Source organism: Thunnus thynnus, chromosome 5, assembly GCF_963924715.1.
Source record: "Thunnus thynnus chromosome 5, fThuThy2.1, whole genome shotgun sequence".
In the NCBI taxonomy this organism is placed as follows: domain Eukaryota; kingdom Metazoa; phylum Chordata; class Actinopteri; order Scombriformes; family Scombridae; genus Thunnus; species Thunnus thynnus.
This window is the reverse complement of record NC_089521.1, coordinates 11,458,114-11,479,598: the sequence shown is the minus strand read 5'-3', so window position 1 is coordinate 11,479,598 and position 21,485 is coordinate 11,458,114. Positions and strand designations below refer to the sequence as shown.

At 38.1% G+C, this 21,485-nt stretch overlaps 1 pseudogene; it reads right to left on the bottom strand.

Moving 5' to 3' along the window:
- Window positions 1-11,585: 11,585 nt before the first annotated feature.
- Window positions 11,586-14,339, bottom strand: LOC137183764 (pseudouridylate synthase TRUB2, mitochondrial-like; annotated as a pseudogene).
- Between the last annotated feature and the right edge of the window lie 7,146 nt (window positions 14,340-21,485).

Sequence of the window (21,485 nt, the reverse complement as noted above, 5' to 3'; positions counted from 1 at the left end):
TCAGTTAGGGTGGCAAGAGTGCAACAATGTGTTCACACTTTGCAGATGAAGGAGATCAGATATCTATAGTTATAGTGTCTGTAGTTTTAAAACATTGATGAAAGAGTTGGAAATTTGTTCAGACACCAGCATACAAGAGAGGAAAAAATCTTAAAGACATTCTAGTCTCTTCAGATTTGAGAAGCTGTCCAAATGTTCATGATAACCTGAATTCTCCTTGTTACTCATGCTTTCATTTCAACAACAAATCCTGCACAAAAGAGTTCAGACATCCCCATTCAGGACAGTCCTTTAATGTAAAGGGACGTATTACGTGTGCCACCAGTGGGGTGGTTTATATGATAGAAGTGTCTATGTGGCTTGAGGTACGTGGGAAAGACTAAACAACAATTGAAAATTCGGATTTCAGAACCAAAAAGCACAATTAGGAGACAGGATCTAACTTCTCCTGTAGCAAAACATTTCCCAGAGCACATCCACACTATTTCTAGTCAATGCTTCCAAGGCATTGAGAAAGTAAATTACAATAAGCAAGGTGGCAATCTCGATCTAGGCTATTGCTTTTGAAATGTGAAGCATTATGGAAACATAAATTAAACACACTTTCGCCACATGGACTGAATGAAAAGCTGGAATTTTGTGGTAGCAGCTGAAAGGTCAATATGTCTAGTTAGGTGAGAAAGGTAATTAAATTCCAGAGACACAGTTTTCTGCAGACATCTGCCTTTTATTCTTTACACATGCATGTGGGTCCCCTGAGCTCTGCAGCAAAGAGGCACCCTGCTCTGAGTTACAAGCACATAATTATACAAGCAGACATTCCCTTGGTGGCCTGCTGTTCATCATCTGTTACAGTTAGTTTTAAGGCGTGTGGACAAGTTTTGGCATGTATCACATGCTCCACATGACTTTCTGTGTCTCGTCTTCCCTCTCAGACAAAACTGGTAGAATCATAGCTGACCTAATTTAATGTGAGAATCAAGCCTTCCAGCTTTATGGCCTAGTTTTCCACCATCCTTAACACATTAGGCAAGGTAAATGTACATCAATATGCTTTTATTCCCACCTCCAGGTTTTTTATGTTTAAATTATTCAGCTATGCCTCCAGCATGGACTGTCACCATCCTTAAATTATCTTCCCAATCCTCTGCTGCAACTGGTATTCCTTTAGGAAATAAAGGTGCTACTCCTCCATGATGAACTCCACTGGCAAAAGCAACTTTTTACCTAAACAAGCTCACCAAACCTTTCATCAGTGATATCAGCCACCACCCCTCCCCCTCACTACATTGTCTTTGTGTTTACAGGAATGCAAGCTGTAGAAAAAGGCACTGAAGGCCTTTAACATCTTGGAGCTTGAACCTATTTTTTCCCTTATAAAATAAATCCTTTGAGTCCTTGAGGGATTCCCAGGGGAACCCACAAAATCTGAGCGATAGTTTAATTTTACTCTTTGAATTTTGCTGAATAAGCTTTGGTGGTCAGAATCATGAATATTTTGTGTGTGTGTGTGTGTGTGTGTGTGTGTGTGTGTGTGTGTGTATATATATATATATATATATATATACATACATATACACACACACTTACAGAATAAACAGCAGCATTAACAGAACACAAGATACACAGTTTTATTAAAATATATAGAAGGTGACATTTCTTTCTTAAAACCAAAGATGAGAAAATATGATGTGAAATTATTTAATAATATGATATGAAATTATTTATATGCAGGCACTAAAATAGTCCAAGTGGATTTAGTAGTAAATAAACAAATGCTGTAGCTCCCCCTGTTGGCCAATCTGTTTATTTCTAAAGAATGAAGCATCATTCCCTATTGTTTTATCCAAACATTATTGTGTGAGTCGAGTCTGTATGTGTATGAATGAGTGGGAGGTGAGGTGTGAAGCAAAGTCATGATCTTATATCCTCTTTGTAGGTGTGACAATCTAATTGTTATATTATTATGAATTTTCATAATGCAAAATTCTCCTTCAGCTTCTATTCTGCAGTTCAAAATGTCAAATCTCTCACAACAGTACGACAGCAGGCAGAGCCGAGGTCAACAAACTGTTGAGAAGTTTGTGAGCAGTATCTGCATCTTTTTCTTTATTTTTTACCATCAACATTATGATGAGATACTGTTTGCAGCCACATGCAGAGAAATCGGAAAAAGGTACAATTTCAAGTCATACTGATACACTATACCTAAAATTTTGGTTATAATAAAGCCAAAATTAAAAAGTAGTATCTTAGCATTTTGTGTTAAGAGCAAGAACAACTGTTAAATTTGGGTTAAATTAACACAATTCTGCTGCCTTTCTCTGTTCCTCCCTAGATGAAATTAGTTTAGACTGACTGATTTACAGATTTTAAATAAAACGTCCTGATCAGAATGTTTTTTACTCTTCATAATATTGTTCATGTTTAATTTATGTTGATATTATTTGTCAAAGTATATCAACAAAGTTGTTTCTTCCAGGCTTGTGAGTGAATAATGGCAAAGCTGGAAAACTTCTGCCTCTGACTTCTGCTCCTTTCTGATCATTATGTTATGAAATTATGAAATCTAACCTCAGAGGGTTTACATCCGTCCCCTCACATCCTCACTTCACCACTAGAGGATCTTCTCTGTCATGTAAACCTTAAGCCTGAGTGCACTCAGACATACGGCCTGCACTATTACTCACACACGATTCTCATTATCATTTTTAACATGAACAGAATTAACGTATCACATTAACGTCCATAAATACTGAAGACAAATGTTTCAGATTTCTGGATAGGTCAAAGGTCACAGGGCTATATCTGAAGTCTTTTATAGACAGACTTAATCTTAATATGGATAATGAAGAGTATGTATGTGAGCTCAGGGTCATGTTCACATGACAGGAAGTCAAGCTGGGTTAAGCTTCAGTTCAAAGAAAACATTGATTTATATTTTTCTAACACTTGACCTCCCGCTTAAAGGTAAATACAATCTGATGAATTTCAGTCTCTAGAAGAACACTCCATGTTTTATTTTGCATGTCTATAATATCCCAATAATTTCCCAGTCAGTTTCCTATAAAGAACTATGTAAGGTGATGCTACAGGGAAACAGAGACAAAGGTCTGTGAGACAGTTAGAATTTAGTTAATTGTGTTGATGTAGTGATTTCTAGATGAATGTCTTCTGGAAATCAACTGCTGCTCAATTTAGAGTCAAGTAAATATTAATGAATTATTCTTTAATTATTGGAAATGTTATTCTCCATATATGTTAAATTATATGCTTATCTATACGCTTACCTATATGCTTATATGCTTATCATATAAGAAGACTGAGATTGGATGATAGCAGAGCTGTAGCCAGGATTTCTTTTTAAATACTGAGGTCATGCATTAGTCCATCCCCAAACATCTCAACCTTTTTCATGTTTTCTTTCATTTCATATAGTATATAATTTACTTAATTAGCTGTTCATGAATTTGTGTGTGTTATTAAATTCCTCTGTTATCAGGAACAATTTATAAACTCAACACCACCAAACTGGCTTAAAAAACTGTCTCTGAACTTTGTCTCTATTGTACCTATAAATAGCACCAGATTTCATTCTGTATTTATTTTCAGGAAAACTTCCTGAAAACAAAACTAGGGGTGACTAGGGGTGTGCCCGAATACAAATACATTATTTGGCAAAGCACAAATAGAGGGTTTTTTTACGAATATTTGTTTCATACAAATATTTTAAAAATTATTTGTTTTTAGGAAGAAAAAAAACATGTCAAATATCAGTTTGCAGGTCAGTTACATCGTTATGTCAGTCTCTCTCCTCTGCTCCGCTGTTACATCTATCAGGGGTAAGTCCCAAGGGACTCTCCATAACCTGTTGTTCCCCTTCTCCTTTATACAAAGTTAGGTTGTAAAAAATAGGTAATAATGAAAAGTGCAAAGCAAGAATCATCTTTGAAGTTCTGCTATATGTTACATGGTGTGCTGTCTCTGTGTTATTGGTGTATAAATAGGTAGAGGTCTGTCTGCAATGAGTCGATGAGTAAAGTTTAAGCTCAGTAGTCAGTGCAGTTGTCTATGATCTGGGAGACTCCAGTTCAAGACCTGGTGTGGGGACCTCCTCTGTAAGGTAATTTATTCATGAACACTTATTGTGACACTTTAATTTTCTAAAATTAAAAGTGTAATAAATACAAAAACAGGATTTTTAAGCCTCTTTCCACTTTTATTCGAATACAAATACAAATACAAATAATTTTGCTGCCTCCACAAATACAGATACAAATACAAATACTGGGCCCTCTGCACATCCCTAGAAGTGACCCCGCTTCCCTCCTCAAAGATGATGATGCACTGGCAGCCCACCGCCATCTGTAGACAACCTGCCTGGCTTGTTTGACTCGGCCACCGGGAGGATGGCGGTTCTGCTGCCTCCCCAGCTGCTGGCCAAGACTGCCGCCAGCCTCACGAGAGGCCTCTTCCTCATGTCGTTGTCTCCCATATGGTGCCCATCTTCACTTGAGTGGGCCTCTCCGCTGAATGCTAAGCCCGCTTAAGGGCCATATTCCACTGTTGAGGGCTGGGAGTGGGACAAGGATTTCACCACAGGTGCTGGGAGGTGGCTGGGAGTGCCACCCAGGGAGTGGCACTGGCTAATAATATGGCCTTCCTGGCAGGATCTCTGGACCGCCTCACCCACTGGAAGACTGCTCAGCAGTGGAAATCAATAAGGTCCAGATGACGGCGGCCACTTTCGTCTGGATGTCCCAGGCCATCGCCATCAACAGTGGCTGCTCCATGTGCACCACTCAGGTCAGACACAGGCACCTCTGGCTGGGCCTGTCCTCCCTGAAGGTGAAGGAGCAGTGCCTCCTCCTGATTGCTCCTCTCTCCACGGACTAGCTCTTTGGCCTGGACATCCAGGCTATGATCGACCAGCTGGAAGCAACATGGAAGGTGTTGGGCTCTCACCTCCATCCCTAGCAGCCTCCCCCTTGCCAGACAGGTCCACAGCCAGCGCGAGCACCCACCTGCCTCCCCACCATGAACCCAGCCTCAGTGCTCTGCTGTTATCTGGAGCACATGGCAGCTTTCAGGAAGTCCGACTGGCTGTTCATTTGTCACGGCGGGTTGGGCCCATAGGGCCCCTCTGTAATGTGCAATGGCTTGCTCACTGGACCTGTGATGCGATCTGCAGGAGTTATCAGGCAGTGGAATGTGCCCCTCCAGTGGGCCTGAGCGCACATTCCAGTAGGGGCATCACGTCTTCGATGGCACTTTTCAGGGGTGTCTTAGTGGAGGACATCTGCCTTGCCGCCTCCTGGTCTTCCACCTCTACCTTTGTGCAGTCAAATCTGCTGATTCTGTGTCTCATTCAGTGCTTGGTGCAGCGTCTGCGGGGACCTCGCCTGGAGCAGACTGAGGTATTTTTTGATAATGTCCAGTTTTGCTGGCATTGTTGCAGTCGGTGTGAGACCCTCAGGCAGGCGGTGCTCAGCCACTGGACTGCTGTGGTTTCTTTGTTATGGCTGGTTACGGACTAGTGTTGGTTTGGGCCCAGCTGGGAGTATGTCTCATCCTTGGTGGCCTGCACCTTAGGTTTTAACCAATAGCAAAGCCCGTTAGAGGGTGGAGCTCATACAAGATAGGAATAGTAGTTACCTGGATTTTACTCTGGTATGTGAGGGGTGAGGGGTACTCAGCTGGTTGCAATTTGCAACCTCACCGCTAGATGCCACTAAATCCTATACACTGATCCTTTAAAAGTAGGCAAAGAGATTGAAAATTTAAAAAAAATAATACAAATACTGGAACTCCTAGAGAAAATACTCAGAACACTCACCAACTCACCCAGATCACCCTCAGCATCCACGTTTTGACCCTGGATGATGGATGAAAATATTGGTAATGCAGCGTGGATCCAGTATGACCACCTGCCATTTTTCTGCTGACTTTACCCCAAGCAGGCTGCAGTTTAAATAATACATACAGGCAACTGATGACACCAAGAAACACCACATAAATACATAAAGTATCCTGCAAACCACTTATAAAGTCATCCTATCCTACATCCACAAAACAATGCTTTTCCCATTTGGTTTCATTGGTTTCATGTTTGGCTCAGTCGACAAAATGCTCAGCAGGGTGCCAGCAGAAATACTTGCCAGGAAATTTGGAAAGCATCATTTATTTAGAGAGCTTACTTTTTGATTAATACAGATCGAAATAATGAGCTACACTGAATTGATTTTTCTCCTTTGAATTATTACTACATGTGATTGGGGGAACAGTAGAATAATCAAACGTTATGCTTGAGTTGGAAGGCTTTCGCAGGCATCGCCACAGGACTGATCATGTTAACAGAACGATATGCTTCACTGTCAAAGGAGACTGATAAAATAACGCATAATGGTATCTCTAAGCTATTCTTGTATTACTAACAACTAATTTCTCCAGTTATGCAAATGCCCCAATTAATATGCTTCTGAGGAATAAAGCTTTGTGCATGAGTGAGCTCAATAATATCCTCTGAAGAGCGAGTGGTACTTCTGTTTTCATATAAGAGTGGGGAGGAGAACAATTCTCAGTGCATAATGTTTTCTCCCGTTCATGATTTTGTTGACAAAGATTCACAGTAACAAGGAACCATTACTTCTGATGCTCACTGATTTTTTCTGTATTTGTTCCTTCTTTTTTCATGTCCTAAAATTACTTCCAACATTTGCTGAGCGAAGTCAGAATGAAATTAAGTAATTTTCTGAAATTGTGAAAATGTGTTATGCTTTGTTGGACTGAAATGTCAGGATGCGAGCAGCATGTAGCATGGGAACACATTTATGAAAGATAGATGATGTCCATCTGTGGTGAAATACATGTGTGGATGAGCTGTCACATCAGCTATAAGGTGCAAAAGACATATACAGTATGTTGCCGCAGTGTCTAAGCTAAACGACATATGGTGAAGTAATAACACAATCTGCTCTTAACAGTAAACACTTGTTTCATCCTGCTCCTTCGTTGTTATTGTGAAACCTATATCATAGCACCTATTCAAAGAAGCAAATGAAGTCCATGTCAAGTGTCAACAATTCTCTAAAACAGCACATTATTTTCTTTTTAAAGAGGGGAACTATGGGAACAGCACAAGACGACCAATACTCACAAGTTTCTGTGACACATGCAGCCGCATGTTTAGTATATGGCAGACTATGTGCGTTTGTTTGCACATGCATTTACCAGAGTGGGCTGGCGCTAACTGACATGCAAATCACAGCATTAAGTATTCTAATGCACAGTGCATAAATCTCATTAAATCAGGTCACACTCATGTTGATTGACAACAGAGCTGCTCTAGTACTCTGGAGCAGAAAGTCCTTCTCAATTTGATGTGATTGGCAGGGTAGAGTATTGTTTGAAAATGTTTCTATACCATTGCTTTTATAATACCCAAGTTTTGGTACTGATGCCAAAACCACACTTTTCAATATCACATATATAGATATAAAAATGTGTATCTACAAAACCACCTACTTTTTTTAAAATCAAAAATCTTTATCAAATGTATCAGTTATAAATTGTCGGTATGTCTTAACACAAAGCAGCTGTAAAAGAACTTTGCTACATACTAAACTGAAAATTGCAAAATTATTATTTATATTAGTAGATATTTAATCACAGAATAAGTAAACAAGGTAAAAATATATGTAATAAAATTAAAAATCTGACCAGGCATTTGTTGCCAACTGTCAGTACTTTACAGTACTGCTACCCAAAAAGAAGAAACCCACCCCTAATAATGGGTTGGGTAAGTTTTAAACTAGTGTTGCTCTTTACATACAAATCAGCCTTCAAGAGCACAAAATACATATAATCAAAACTAAAAACAACATAACATTGAATTGTGTATTTAAACAGCAGCATGTACAGTAGCTATGAGTAATATTTACTGTATATTTTAACAATGTCAAATATGACTCAATCCATCCATCCATTTTCTTTACTACTTATCCTCTAGACGGTCACAGTGAGATGGAGCCAATCTCAGCTGGACACTGGTTGAGAGGTGGGTACAACCTGGACAGGTCGCCGGTCAATCACAGGGCTAACATATAATGTAGAGACAGACAACCATTCACACTCACATTCACACCTATGGGCAATTTAGAGTCACCATTTATCCTAACCTGCATGTTTTTTGGTCTGTGGGAGGAAGCCGGAGTACCCGGAGAGAACCCACGCAGGCATGAGGACATGCAAACTCCACACAGAAAGGCCCCAGCCTTGATACTTAAACAATACTTTGCAAAATAATACTGATATTGAAATTATAATTTTATGGCTTTTATGCCACATTTATGGCTGCAACTAACAATTATTTTCATGATTCATTAATCTGTTGATTATTTTCACGAATAATCAGTTACTCGTTTGGTTGACAAAATGTCAGAAAATAGTGAAAAATGTTGATCACGTCATCATGTTTCCCAAAGCCCAAGGTGATGTCCTCAAATGTCTTGTTTTGTTCCAGCCAAAAGTCAAATAAGATATCCAAAGTTTACTATCGTAGAAGACTAAAGAAGCCATACAATATTCACTCGTATTATATTAGATCCATTTGAGAGGCTGGAACCAGAGAACTTTGCCATTATTTTTTTAATTTAAAACATTAAATAGTTGGTGATTCATTTTCTGTTGATTGACTAATTGATTAATCAACTAATCATTGCAGCTCTAGTCACATTTGACCCCTTCTGAAAAGTTACAATAATTAAAGTAATTCATGTTTTGCAGGAAGGGGCTGTTGGGCTCTTGGGAATAAAAGTGATCATGCAGAACATCAAGTCGCAACTCAGGAAGGGGAAATTCTTGCTACGGTATGGATCTGTTGTATTACTTCCACTCATGATCAGGACACCAGAAAATAATTAAATAATTACGATGGTCAAAGACCTTCACTGAGGGCAGCTGTTTGATTTCGACAGGAGTACAACTTTGACTTTGTGAAGTGCAGATCTGCCACAGGTGAAAATGTGGTTCAGTCTTTGGAAATTGTGGCCAGGAAACACATTTCACATTCTTCACTGATATTTCCTTTGTGTCCTTGTGTCTGTTTGTCACACACATATTATTTTTTCAAGCATGTCTTTTAGTATTCTGTGGGCTGTAATGTTACTTGCCATCCACTGACTGTTGTTGTTGTTGTGTTGTTGTCAGGCTGTTCAGTCAAAAAATTGACACAAGAAAGGAAGTTGTGGTGTTACAAAGAGCCCCGACAGAAAAAATCATCAGGATGTTGCTGAAAAGATGTAAACTGGTGAAATCCTGTACACAGTGGACATACTGTACTAGCTGGACTGGCTTTTCTGAATATTAATGGATATTCTTTTTGTCTTGCAAAATGCTACTTCAGATCACAACACTAAAACTGAACTTGCAGCAATTAACATCAAAAAATGCTGGCACAAGTTGCCACATTAAAATAAGTAAAATGACCTCTTGTTCCATTCTGAGATATTCCCGTTTGAAGATGTAATAACTGAATGTTTTTTTTACTTTAGCACTTTCAGTTTCAAATAAATGGGTTAAATAATGGGTACAGTTTCCACAAAGAAAATCCTCTATATTGTACAGCTGTTCAATGTTTGTTTGACAGTGTTTTCACTTTATAGAAATTAATCTTTCATTTTAATTTTGTGAACAAATTTATTTTAAATCTGTATTTACTCACTCTCGAAAGGCAAATTTCCTCATGGAAATTACAGAACTTGGTACCAATTGATATTATCAAACGTTTATTAATTTCTAGTAAATATTACCTTTTTGAGTATTTCAGTGTTTACATGCAACTTGTGCAATATGTGAGCAAATCTTTTCATTTTAGCTGTTCAGTAATTATTATAATAAGTTTATTATGATTTTGTATGTTTATCATTTGTTCTAAATGATGTTGGCAATCTGTGCAGTTGTCATATAGCTGCCAGGTCAGCCAGATGATCATAATTCTATTTTATATATCCCTTTATGATTTAATGATTAACACGATTTAAATCCCCATGTTATGTTTTTTATTTTTGTGCATTTCCCTTTTGATGTGTGTCCATGTATTGTGTCTCTAAATACCTTTAATAAAAGTGCTCTAATGGTATGTTTCATGTTTAATAAACCTCCAGAACAACTGTATGCTCACATAGAGAATTTTTGTCCTCATGGAGGTCTCATTTTCCAGACTGAAAGAGATGACTGTGTTCCCACTGGAACAACAACTCTTTCAATGATATGAAGAGTATGAAAACAATGGCGCCATTGCAATAACCTCATAAGATCCCAAAGGAGCTTTAGTGGCAAACAGAAACACTGAGACATCATCCTCCGACATAATCACAGGACCCAGATGATCACACCAAATCTAATATTTGTGATTAACACTGACTTCACTGGCTACACATTACCCACTGGGAGGATTACTATTCCTGCTCTCGGTTAATATGATGACTGTTTTAGGTGGGAACATGTGAACTGTAACTGTTAAAACATCTAGTTTTAACAGTTACAGTTTACATGGTCAGAAATCTGGTACTGCTTTTTTTTTTTTTTTAAACAAAGTTTCCTGTAAAGAACTAAAATACAGTATTGAGTTGGTGCTGTAGCCTTACAAGTAATGTCTGCTGTAACCTCATGAGAATTTTAGTTCGTACACAGCAGGTCAGCTGCATTTCAATAATACATGAGTAATGAATATTTACTTAGGTTTAAATAAAGCTTTTCTTTCGAGGAAAATGTCTTTCAAGGAAATTTCTTTTTTTCTTTCCATATTACATTGTATTTTTCCAGGAAACACTCCAATAAATTATTAAGAAATTACAGGCCTGTGAAATAAATAGAAAACCTTACAGAAAACCTTTTAAATACATTAAGGCCCCAGGCTACAGCTGCCGCTTTGTATTGTAACCAAGCAGCAAGGAGTTCTGTTAAAATTGCTATTGAGGTATTACAGAAGATTTATTATTGCTCACAGTGGGAAAGATATTACTTTGGTTTATTCAGGACAGCAGGACCACTCACTCACAGCAGGAATCAGCAGATTCTCAAACATGTGAACACGTGTGATCTGTCCAGTTAGTTTAAACATGACCACTGTCATGGAGACAGCTGGTTTAAAACAATGTCAAACATCACTGAGATAAAAGTAACCTTTTAAACTTTGGGAGGGTATTTGTGATGATAAAACAGATGTGTCATCTCATCTTAAGACCTTTAAGAGTGTTGACTTTTGACTTAACTTGTCATACAAAAGGCTCTGTACATGTCACCAACCACTTTTTACTAAAGCACCATTCAAGGACTTGTCTGACACTGATAAAAGCTCAAACCATTCAACGTAATTCAACTTCTCAAAAGACACAAGTATTTTTTGAAACTGTTGGTCAAATTCTGTTTTAATTTATTTTATAAACCACTTTCATATTAACATTTGGAGAATACGTTAATATTACCTGCATGATAACAAAAGTGAATACACTGAAACTTACATGAGATACAGAAAGTTCAGACATTAAAGAAATGTGATGAATTGAGTCCAATTTGATACTTTCTCTTTTAGAAAGCAGGATATCTGCTCTGTCAAACCTCTTTCCAACTGAGCTGAACTCAAACTCAGGCTCATAGAGTCAATGTTTGTGATCAGCCACCAGAGGGACTTAGTTATTTAACTGTATGTTCTGCTTCTTCCCAGTTGATGTCATTTTGCTGACTGGCTGTCATATTCTATTCAGGCAGTTGTAATCCTGGGTCCTTGATCTGTGCATGGGAACATTTTTTATTTGTCTTAGAGGAGCAGTACTGTCTGATGTCGCATGTGACATCAGAAGCATCTAGTGGTGGTGGGTTAGGGCATCCTGCAGGGTGAAGGGGTCGTCTCCTACACATTGCTGTGCTGTGCAGCTCAAGTCCCATCTCGTGCACAACTTTGAGCAAATATTTGAGTTTCATTTAGACACTGCACCTCTGTAAGAACATCAGAAAGAAATCAAACAAGATCAGTAAGTATCCTGAAAATTGGATTTTTTTAAATTATAAAATGAGTTTTCTTGTGTGTTCAATTGACACTCATTTACCCAAAGAGAAGTTGGGAGGCTGGAAGCGAATGCAACACAAGCCTGATAAAATAGGCATGGATTTCCCCTCTGGACCTAATAAACCCTGCATAGTTATCTCAGGCTTCCTTTGGGTGCATGTCTACGTTGGAATACCTATAAGGAAAAACAAAGTCATCATTTAGCACTGTAATATGGCTTTATTGAGAATGTGCTGTGGACTGATGTGTCATATATGTATGGGGTCATATTCCAGAGCAAAGCAGGGAAAAACTGTCTAAGAAGCAGAAACTTACAAGAAAAAAAGTATCAGTATTATGTTTATGGAAATGCAATGGATACTAAGTCTGATTTGCATACATTAACAGGGCCTTTTTTTTGGCTCCCTGCAGCATCTGCCTCTGTCTCTGTGATGCGATCTGTTGAGCACAACAATGATGAATGGTTACATTAGACGACATTATTGTATCTCAGTAATGAGCTGAGTAATCAATTATATCAAATAAAGGCATCAGGTATCCTTCTTCTCAAATATAATGATCTAAACTATGTGAAATGAATTGAGGAAGTTTCTAAAAATTAAGTACATTTTGATGAACTGCTGAAAGACAATTTATCGTACTATAGGTGGACCTTTCCACAACCCGACCAGTGTGAGAGAAACCATCTGTTGATGTCCTAAATTCACCCTCTAACGTGTAATCCTGAAACACATCAAATGGCATTAAATCTGTGTGTATTGTATCTTCATTACATCTTCTGATGTGAAACTAGAGAATATCAAAAATTACCCCTGTGACTCATGAATTGTAGAGATCCTGCAGGGCCTTGTTTCTGTTCCCCACTGCAAGAACTATAGCTAAAGCAGATTTGAGCATTATTAGACTCTTCATTAAATGAAACATTGTTGACTGAAACCAAGACATTACATTTATTATCAGCATTAAAATCAACACTAGAGGATGATGCATCCAGGCAATGTCCTACCCCAACTCAGATACACTTGAATTCAGGTCCAGTCACTAAAACACAAAGTACATTTTAGTCACTCATATACAGTCCTTAATGTGCACAGACATAACAGTTACTGTCAGTCATTCCAGCTATATTTCTAAGGCACTTCTGATGCCATTTAAATGGTAAATGGACTTATATATCTGGACTTGCATACCAAAGTGCCTTACAATTTGTCTCTCATTCATTTAAAACACGCACCAACAGCTTAGTGAGGAATTGGCCTGGCCATCAGGAACAGTTTGGGGTAGTGCTACAAATAACAATTATTTTCTGCTGATCATTTTCTTGATGAATTAGTTAACTGTCTGGTTTATAATATCTGAAAATATTAAGAAATGTCCGCACAATTTTAAAAAGCCCAATCTGACACCCTCAAACTGCTTGTTTTGACTGACCAACAGTCCAAACCCCAAAGGTTTTCAGGTTTACTATTTCATATGACAAAGAAAAGCTACAACTCCTCACATTTGAGAAGCTAGAACAAGGGAGTCTTTTGTATTTTTGTTTGAAAATAAAAAAAATTCTGTCGATCAACTAAATTATTTAATCAATTAATCATTGCAGTTCTAATTTGGGGTTCATATAGACAGGAGGAGTCTTTGATCGAACCACCAACCCTGCAGTGAATGAAGGACCTGCTCTACCAGCTGAGCCACCCAATTTATGAGTCATCAAGGCCAGACTTCATTTATAATCTGTTTTAATTTAAGGTTTTTATGCACCTTTAGCATTTGAATTGTTTATGGATTCTGTCACCTAGTAGTGAACGCTAATACATCAGTTCCACCACAATGATCATGTCTAATGGCAGGATGATGACCCACAAACAAAAAAACTCCAAACATTTTAATCAAGTTATGAAAGTTATAAAAAAAACCCACATTACTTGATTAAGTGAACTAGTAATAGAATTAGTTGTACATGTAAACAAAGCCGCTGATATCTGGGAGCACTGCAGTGACAGTACATCTCTGAGTTTGTCCTCAGAGCAGACGACATTACATGAAGCTTTGAAGATATGAACGCAAACTTTATTCAAGAGTATCATGATAAAACTTTTGTGGTAAAGTGCCACAGGAGGGAGCTATGTAATGTGAAGTATACAAACAGACCCAGATGGTGTTTGGATAGTACTGGCAAAGAGGCTGCAGACAGTGTGAGCCCCCTGGGTGCTTCAGTCTCTCTGACTGGCTGTGCCAAGAAGCAGACAGCTTTTAAACCTGTGATGTGATTCATACAGAGGTCAACAGGATTAATCTATGCACTTGCCTACAAGAAAAACACAGAAAAAAGCCCAGTCGAATGAGGAAAGAATCGCTGATAAAACCCATTATCTGTTTAATCAGGTTTCTTTGTACTGGCAAAAAAATGAGCTGCTCTTCATGTCCCTCCTCATGTTTTATCACCAAATATTGAATTAGATGTTTATTACAGAAGTGCAATTTTTCATGTTTTTAAGTCAGAGCCTCAGGCTGACTTAAAACCATTTACAGATGGTGACCAGACGTTGTTTAAGTTGTTGTCAGATGGAAGCAGAGTCCCACTGGAGTGATGTGTGTGTGTATGAGTTTGTATGTGATGCATGCTTTATAAAGCCAGCCACAGTAGCACACAGCTTGCAGGAAAATGGAGAGAAATGAGACTAAACCAACACGGTCAGAGTGGAGATGACAAGCAGAGAAAGAGTGTATAGTTACAGAGAGTAACAGAGAGAGAGAGAGAGAGACCAAGAGAGTCTTTGGTTCTCATCTGTGATATGAAAGCCCACTTCTAATAGAAAGTTTTGGCACAATACACTGAGCCAAACCTGCTTTTCCCCTGAGATCTGCACAGTCATAAAAATGTCACCACAAAACAGAACAAAATAGGCCGTTTCCCCTGAAAAGACTTGTATTTCAAAGGTAGTTGTAAGATGTGAAGCAGGAGGAGGCAGCAGGGCTCCCCAGTGGATAACACTTAGAGAAGATAAAGGAAGGGGAAGGGCAGAAGACAGAGTGCACATGCAGGCAACAGACTCATGTCTCTAAATACTTTCTGTGTCAGCCCCCCTCCCCTCCACTCTGTCAACCAGCTTGAGTCACCAGCAGGCGACCATGTTTAACGTCCCAGGAGAGCTTTTGGAGAGCGGGTCACCGCTCGGTGCGCTGCTTGATCTGAAAGGATTGTTTGTAGTGAGAAGGGAAAATAGACGGAGCACGGTGGGGAGGATTCCCAGGTAGTTCAAGGTTAAAGCAGAACAATCAGCACAGCGGCTCATGTGCAAACAACATGCAGAGACGTGACTACAGAGGACATCGGTGTCTATTGTCTTGTTGTGACAAGAAATGTGAGCAGCTCAGAAAGTTGGGGGAATGTTGACATTGTAATTAGAAACTCATGAGGGAAATGTTGTTTTGTGATTTTAATAAGACTTTTTACTGTCAGAGCGAGATAACATTTCCCAGTTATACCCTTTAAGACATCATTAATCTGAATAATACACACACACACACACACACACACACACACACACACACACACACACACACAAACACAAAGGCCTTTGTTTAGGTTTTAGATACAAGCTGAAAATAAGTTTCAGTCCCTACTCTAATGTACTCATATTGTATAGGAGCTGTTCAGTTTTTATATCAAAGGGTTTTTAACACAGCAGCGAGGCAGTATGCTTTATCCCCATCTTTTGTGGCACATTTTGAATCTCATATGCTGTGGAGAAGCTGGCAGGGGATGATGTTTGCTTTACTTCAGCAAGAACTCTTTGCTCATAACCCTCCGGCACGCTGTGACTCAGGGATTGTCTTAAAGATCCTCCTCTACTGGGATGCTAGAGGAAGCAGCCAGAGGGCACCAGCACACACTAGATATGCAATCTGTTATGCTCGCGTGATGGCTTCGACCTCTGACCTTTCATACATACATTAGAACTGAAGGGGGTTAACATCTGAATGCCTCTCACTATTTCACCATGATGATGCTTGATGCTGATCCTGAACTCTGAATAAATAATATATTTCTTTTCTGAATGTGTCAGTACCTCATCTGTTGGTTTCTTTAGTAATCAAAGTCATTTATAAATAATCTAATCCATGAATATAATTTATATAACTACACCAAATCTGTCCCTGTATAGTTATTACCTGACTAGACAGGCCATATACAATGTGAAGACTATAATTTATATTTGGAGCTTCCCAGTCTGCATTGATCTTTGTGACTTTTGTTCACAATATAAACGTTCTTTGATTTATTCCTTAATGGTTTATCATAACATTAACCATTAAGTTTCTAATTAATCACCAGGTTGCACCCACATCAGTGGATTTGCATGTACTTGCCTTTAAATTAATTCATTTCTGAGAAATGAGAGTTTTACCAAATTAGCACTCTAGTGAGCTAAGATAATATTTCCCTGTTTCTTGGATTAATTTTATTCATGGTATGGAAGAATAGAAGCATCAAAACATACATTAACCATGATATTCCAGTCTCTGGAACGCATCACATTGTAAATTAAATGCACTGGAGCAGTATACTTTATTTACCGTTTGAATGAAATAGCTTCTAGTTGAGAAAAATACCTGGCTCTGATTACACCACTTAAGCTCTCCTGTAAAGAGACATTCAGACATGTAACCTAAATACATAAAATGCTCAGATTTGCAAAATTTGCAATTCCACAGCCTACTGCTCTGTTTCTATTTTACATTAATTATAGTTGAGGTCACCATCTCTCATCTCTCCCACAGCATTAAACAGAACAGATTTCTACAGATCATTTTTTCAAGGTCAGGTAATCAGGCGATTCCTGATGATGATGATTGTTATAATATAATGAGGCTTACAGTAGGTTGGGTGTTTCCAAATGTGTGTGATGTGTGTAATTTATTCAGTGAAGCAGTGAAGCTATTAAAAAAGTCAACACACAAGCAGGTTTAACAAGCAGCCAACCCATGAATGACATGATACATGATAACATGATAGTATCAACAACTTCTCTGTTGTGTCAGAGGAGGGTTGATCCAAGAGGGCGAGTGGATGATATGATTTTTGTAGAGAAAATGCGCTTCATGCAGTGGATCTCAGTTGGGACAGTAGTGCTCAAGACATACTTCTGTAGGCCTGAGTGTCAGAGCAGAGTACATTCCCACAGCACTCAGAGTTCCTGATCAAGAAAACAGATCCCCCACTCTGATCCCCGACTTTAAAACTGTCTTTTTTGGAGTGCTACAGCAGATCCTCAGGTCCTTTGATCACTGAATGAAATCACCAATTGACCAATCACAGCCTGCCCAGGATCTGAACTCTGCCAGGACACGATATTAAATCCAAATTCTGAGACCAGGTGTCTCCACTCGTGCTAGAAGTTTATGGCTTAACAGAGTCAAGACATCAACACCAGAACAGAACTATATGCAACAACAATGTGACAGAGCCGTAACCTTTTCAACCAAGCTAAATTACTAGGGATCAACGTTGCACCAATTTCCTCTAAAATGAAATTTATGGTCCTAAAGAATCTTGAGCGCCCCCCGAGATAAGACAACACATGTGTACACCAACACTCAGATCTGTGGAAACAGACATGAAGCCAAGACCTTGCCCTGATTTACACAGACTGAAAAATTTGTGACAAATTAGCAAATCTCAGCATCATTTAAAGAAGTTATTGGACATTTTTGGAAATACACATATTTGCTTTCTGGTGGAGAGCGAGTTAGCTTAGCACAACAATTAAAAACAGGAATATGTGCAAAATAAGCTCAAAAACTGAAGTCTAAAAATTACAATTAGCTGTTTTATGGGAGGTTATGTGCCACACTACTATTTTATTTTTATTTATCAAAACAAATGAGATGTGTGTTAGTATGTGAGCTTTAGAAGTCATGGTAGGCGGATTTTGTTACCTTTCGACAGAGCCAGGCTAGCTGTTTCAACACATTTCCTGTCTATATGCTAAGCTAAGCTAACTGCTGGCTGTAGCTTCATATTTATTGTAAAAATATGAGAGAAAGTGAATAAGTGAAAAATGTCAAACTGTTCCTTTAATAAAGCTATTCACGTAATGCTATTAGTTGAACTATGGTTTGATTTGTTCAGTTAGTCTGATTACTGAACCAAACTGACACATCTGTGAAGCCAAAAAGAAGTAATGATAAGCACCTTTGTATGTTGTATAGATCAAATGTATAGGTCTATTCTGTCCTCAAGTTGCTATTTTCAATAGGTTGATACTTGTAGGCATCTTTTCTGGTGTCTTTGCTGTATTGTTGTTTAATTGTGCCTGTACTTACAAATAATGGTGTGTAAAATAAAGTTTTAGTTCATCAAACTCACTGGTTAATTGTGCCAAGGTTTCACAGATATCTTTCTCTGAGGTTTTGCTGCCACCCCGATACAATGGAGCTGAAAGGAATGTCATTTGTGGTGCTCAAAGCTTTGGAAAATTACATTCGAAACACTCTACAGCAGCGTGTCTTTTCAGTCACTCTGACTAATCCACAGACCTCAATGTCAATGGCTTCAATTGGAAATACTTTTACCAAAGAAACTGTAAAATGCATCAAACACAGGCCAGCACCATCATCCACAAGCTGAAATAAAAATAAATAAATAAATCATCCTTTGGACTGATAAAGACATGTTTTGTGTCATCACTTTCCTCAAGACTCACCTCCATTGATTTAAGTACTCACACTGATCTATGTCAAACCCAAATAAAACAGAATGAAAGAATTAAAATGAATTTCCTTTTCCACATTTAAGTACTGATGTCATTCACACTGAGGCCCTCAAGGGCACCGACACTGTATTTGTTCTCTCTTTCTGCATGTAAATGTAGGTCGCATATTTAATAATAATGTGAATTTAAAAACATGCACAACAAGGTCAATGTGGAAAGGACTGGTGGGGATTAAAGGTTGAAGGATCCAAGGATATTTGGTCCTTAGGCTTGTAAAGAGGGAGCAGTTGTCCGACATGAATGCACCAAAGAGAGACATGAACTGATTAAATGTATAGTAGTACAACCCTCTTTACCCTTGACCACATACAGTGTTTGTGTATTCCATCTGTGTGTGTAAGCTGGTTTAAGAAAGAGCCATCTGCCCAAGGTCCAGAGACAGACAGAGATTGATGGAGCCACACTTGTTCTCTTGCTCTTTTTTCCTCTCTTCTTGACTGCATTCATGAGCTAAATTAAAGCATCAGACTGCTTAACTTGTTTTATTCACAAAGCAGATGAGCCAACTGCTTCAAGCTGCCAACCTACCATAGAAAAGGTTATTATTCTGGGCTTAAAGGAAAAGTTTGACATTTTGGGAAATGTGCTGTTTTCTTGCCAATAGTTAGCTAAGAAGATATATACCATGCGCATCTTGTGTTTATATTAATTTCCATAATTTCCTTTAGTTTTGGTGTCAGTATTATGCCTAAATATTTCATCCCAGGAATCTAAAATTGAAAGCAGTGACCAGCGACATCATGCCCATTCAAATATTTGAGACTGGATGGCTTCAGATATTGTTAACTTCTATTTTCACAGTAAGTTTTTTTAGCCTTAGCCTTAATAATATCATATATAAAACAAAAGTCGCTTTTCTGTATGTTTTTATTCGTATTTAACTCTTCCTGCTACATACAGTGACCATCCCTCTCTGTTAAGGCTACTTGGTTCCTAGAACGAGAAAGCACTACATTATGACTTGAGTAAATTTGTAAATAACTTAGAACTTCAAAATTGAAAGTGAATTTGGCATCAGTGGTTTTAACTATAACCCACAAGTAATTAACAGTAATGTTAGCTTGTTGCCCTTTGCTATTATTAGTAGCTATAAGTTATTAATGTTAAATAATCAACAGTGCTGGCTGAGTTGTTGTTGGCTAAGCTAAGCTACTTAGCTAACCAGCTAACATTACCCCTGATTTTAAAGCCTTTTCCCTAATATTTTCTTGTAAATGAAATATGGTGTTAATAAGTGTCATTTTCTAGATAGTTCCTGCTAGAAGGGCATAAACATAACATTATCTGCCAAAGCAGATAATTACTGGCACCAACTTGGTTTGGTGTGAACATTAACATATCCATTGTGAAACTGTGTCCCTTCAATAAAATTTACTGTGTGACACCTCTGTTGGTCACCACTGAGGATACACACATATATTAGATATTGGCATTGCGTGTGTAGCTCAAGTCAGCAGGTGTTTAGCTTAATAACTAGAGGCATGGTTCTGTCCAAACACAGAGAGAAAACAATGACCAAAACAAACAATATCATCTGAACATATCATTTAGTAAGCTTTAGAGGTCTTTGTTTAGTCAAGGTTTAGCCGTCTCCCTCGCTTCCAGTCAATATGCTAAGCTAATCACCTCCTGGCTCCAGTTCTGTGTGCGAACGTTACTTAATGTACAGAGAATGATATCAATCTTCTCATGTGACTCTCAGCAAAATATTTTTCCTGGCTCACTAATAAAGACACTGACTCTCAAATAAAGGCAAAATGCCAAAAAAGTATTTTAAAAAAAGAAAGCAAATGATTGTATTTCCTAAAATGTCAAACTATTCCTTCAAAATTTGAGCATTAGTGTCTTGATTCTGTTTTAATTTCCAACACTACCAAGAATCAAAAAGTCCTTAAATTCTTTAGTATGATGTTTAAATGGACCAGCTATCAGTGATACTGAAAATATTTGCATTGAGTGACCCATTATTTGAGCCCTATGTAAAACTGAATTTAATAGTATTTTGAATGATAATATTTAAGGTAATATTTTGTCGTCTTTGATCATTTTTTTCCAAATATTATCCAACTCTCTCCCGCTCATTAAACGAACAGCTCAAACCAAACATGTCTCTTGTATTATGTCTCTTTCCTGAAAGAGCAGCAGCTCCTCTGATGTAAAGAACTGGGAATGTAAAGAGCTGGTTGTGAAAGGGGTCCAGGAGCTCTTGAGTGATCAGATAGCTGAGATCCCATTAGCCGTGTTGTTAGACCCTGTAAGCCATGAATGCAAAGAGTTCTCAGCTCTGAGAAAAGAGGGACAGATGTATTCGGCTCGATAGTGGAAGAAGTGTTTGTTCCTATTCCCCAAAACATTTTTAAAACATAATTTTAATAAACAGTGAGTCACTGAGTTTATTAACTTTTTTTTGACAATAACCAATAGTTTTTCCTTTTTTATTACCTTTATTTAAATAGTCATTAATAACTGAGGCCGAGGAAATTTCAGCCATTTTAGCCGTTTTAACAGGTTTGTATCAATGTAGATCTACAGTCTCATTTCTCCATTGAGTAATGAAAATAAACAATTTCACATTTGTGAATATGGTATTTGTCAGTTCATTAATAGCTTACTGTATAAATCCTGTAATACGTATAGTACTA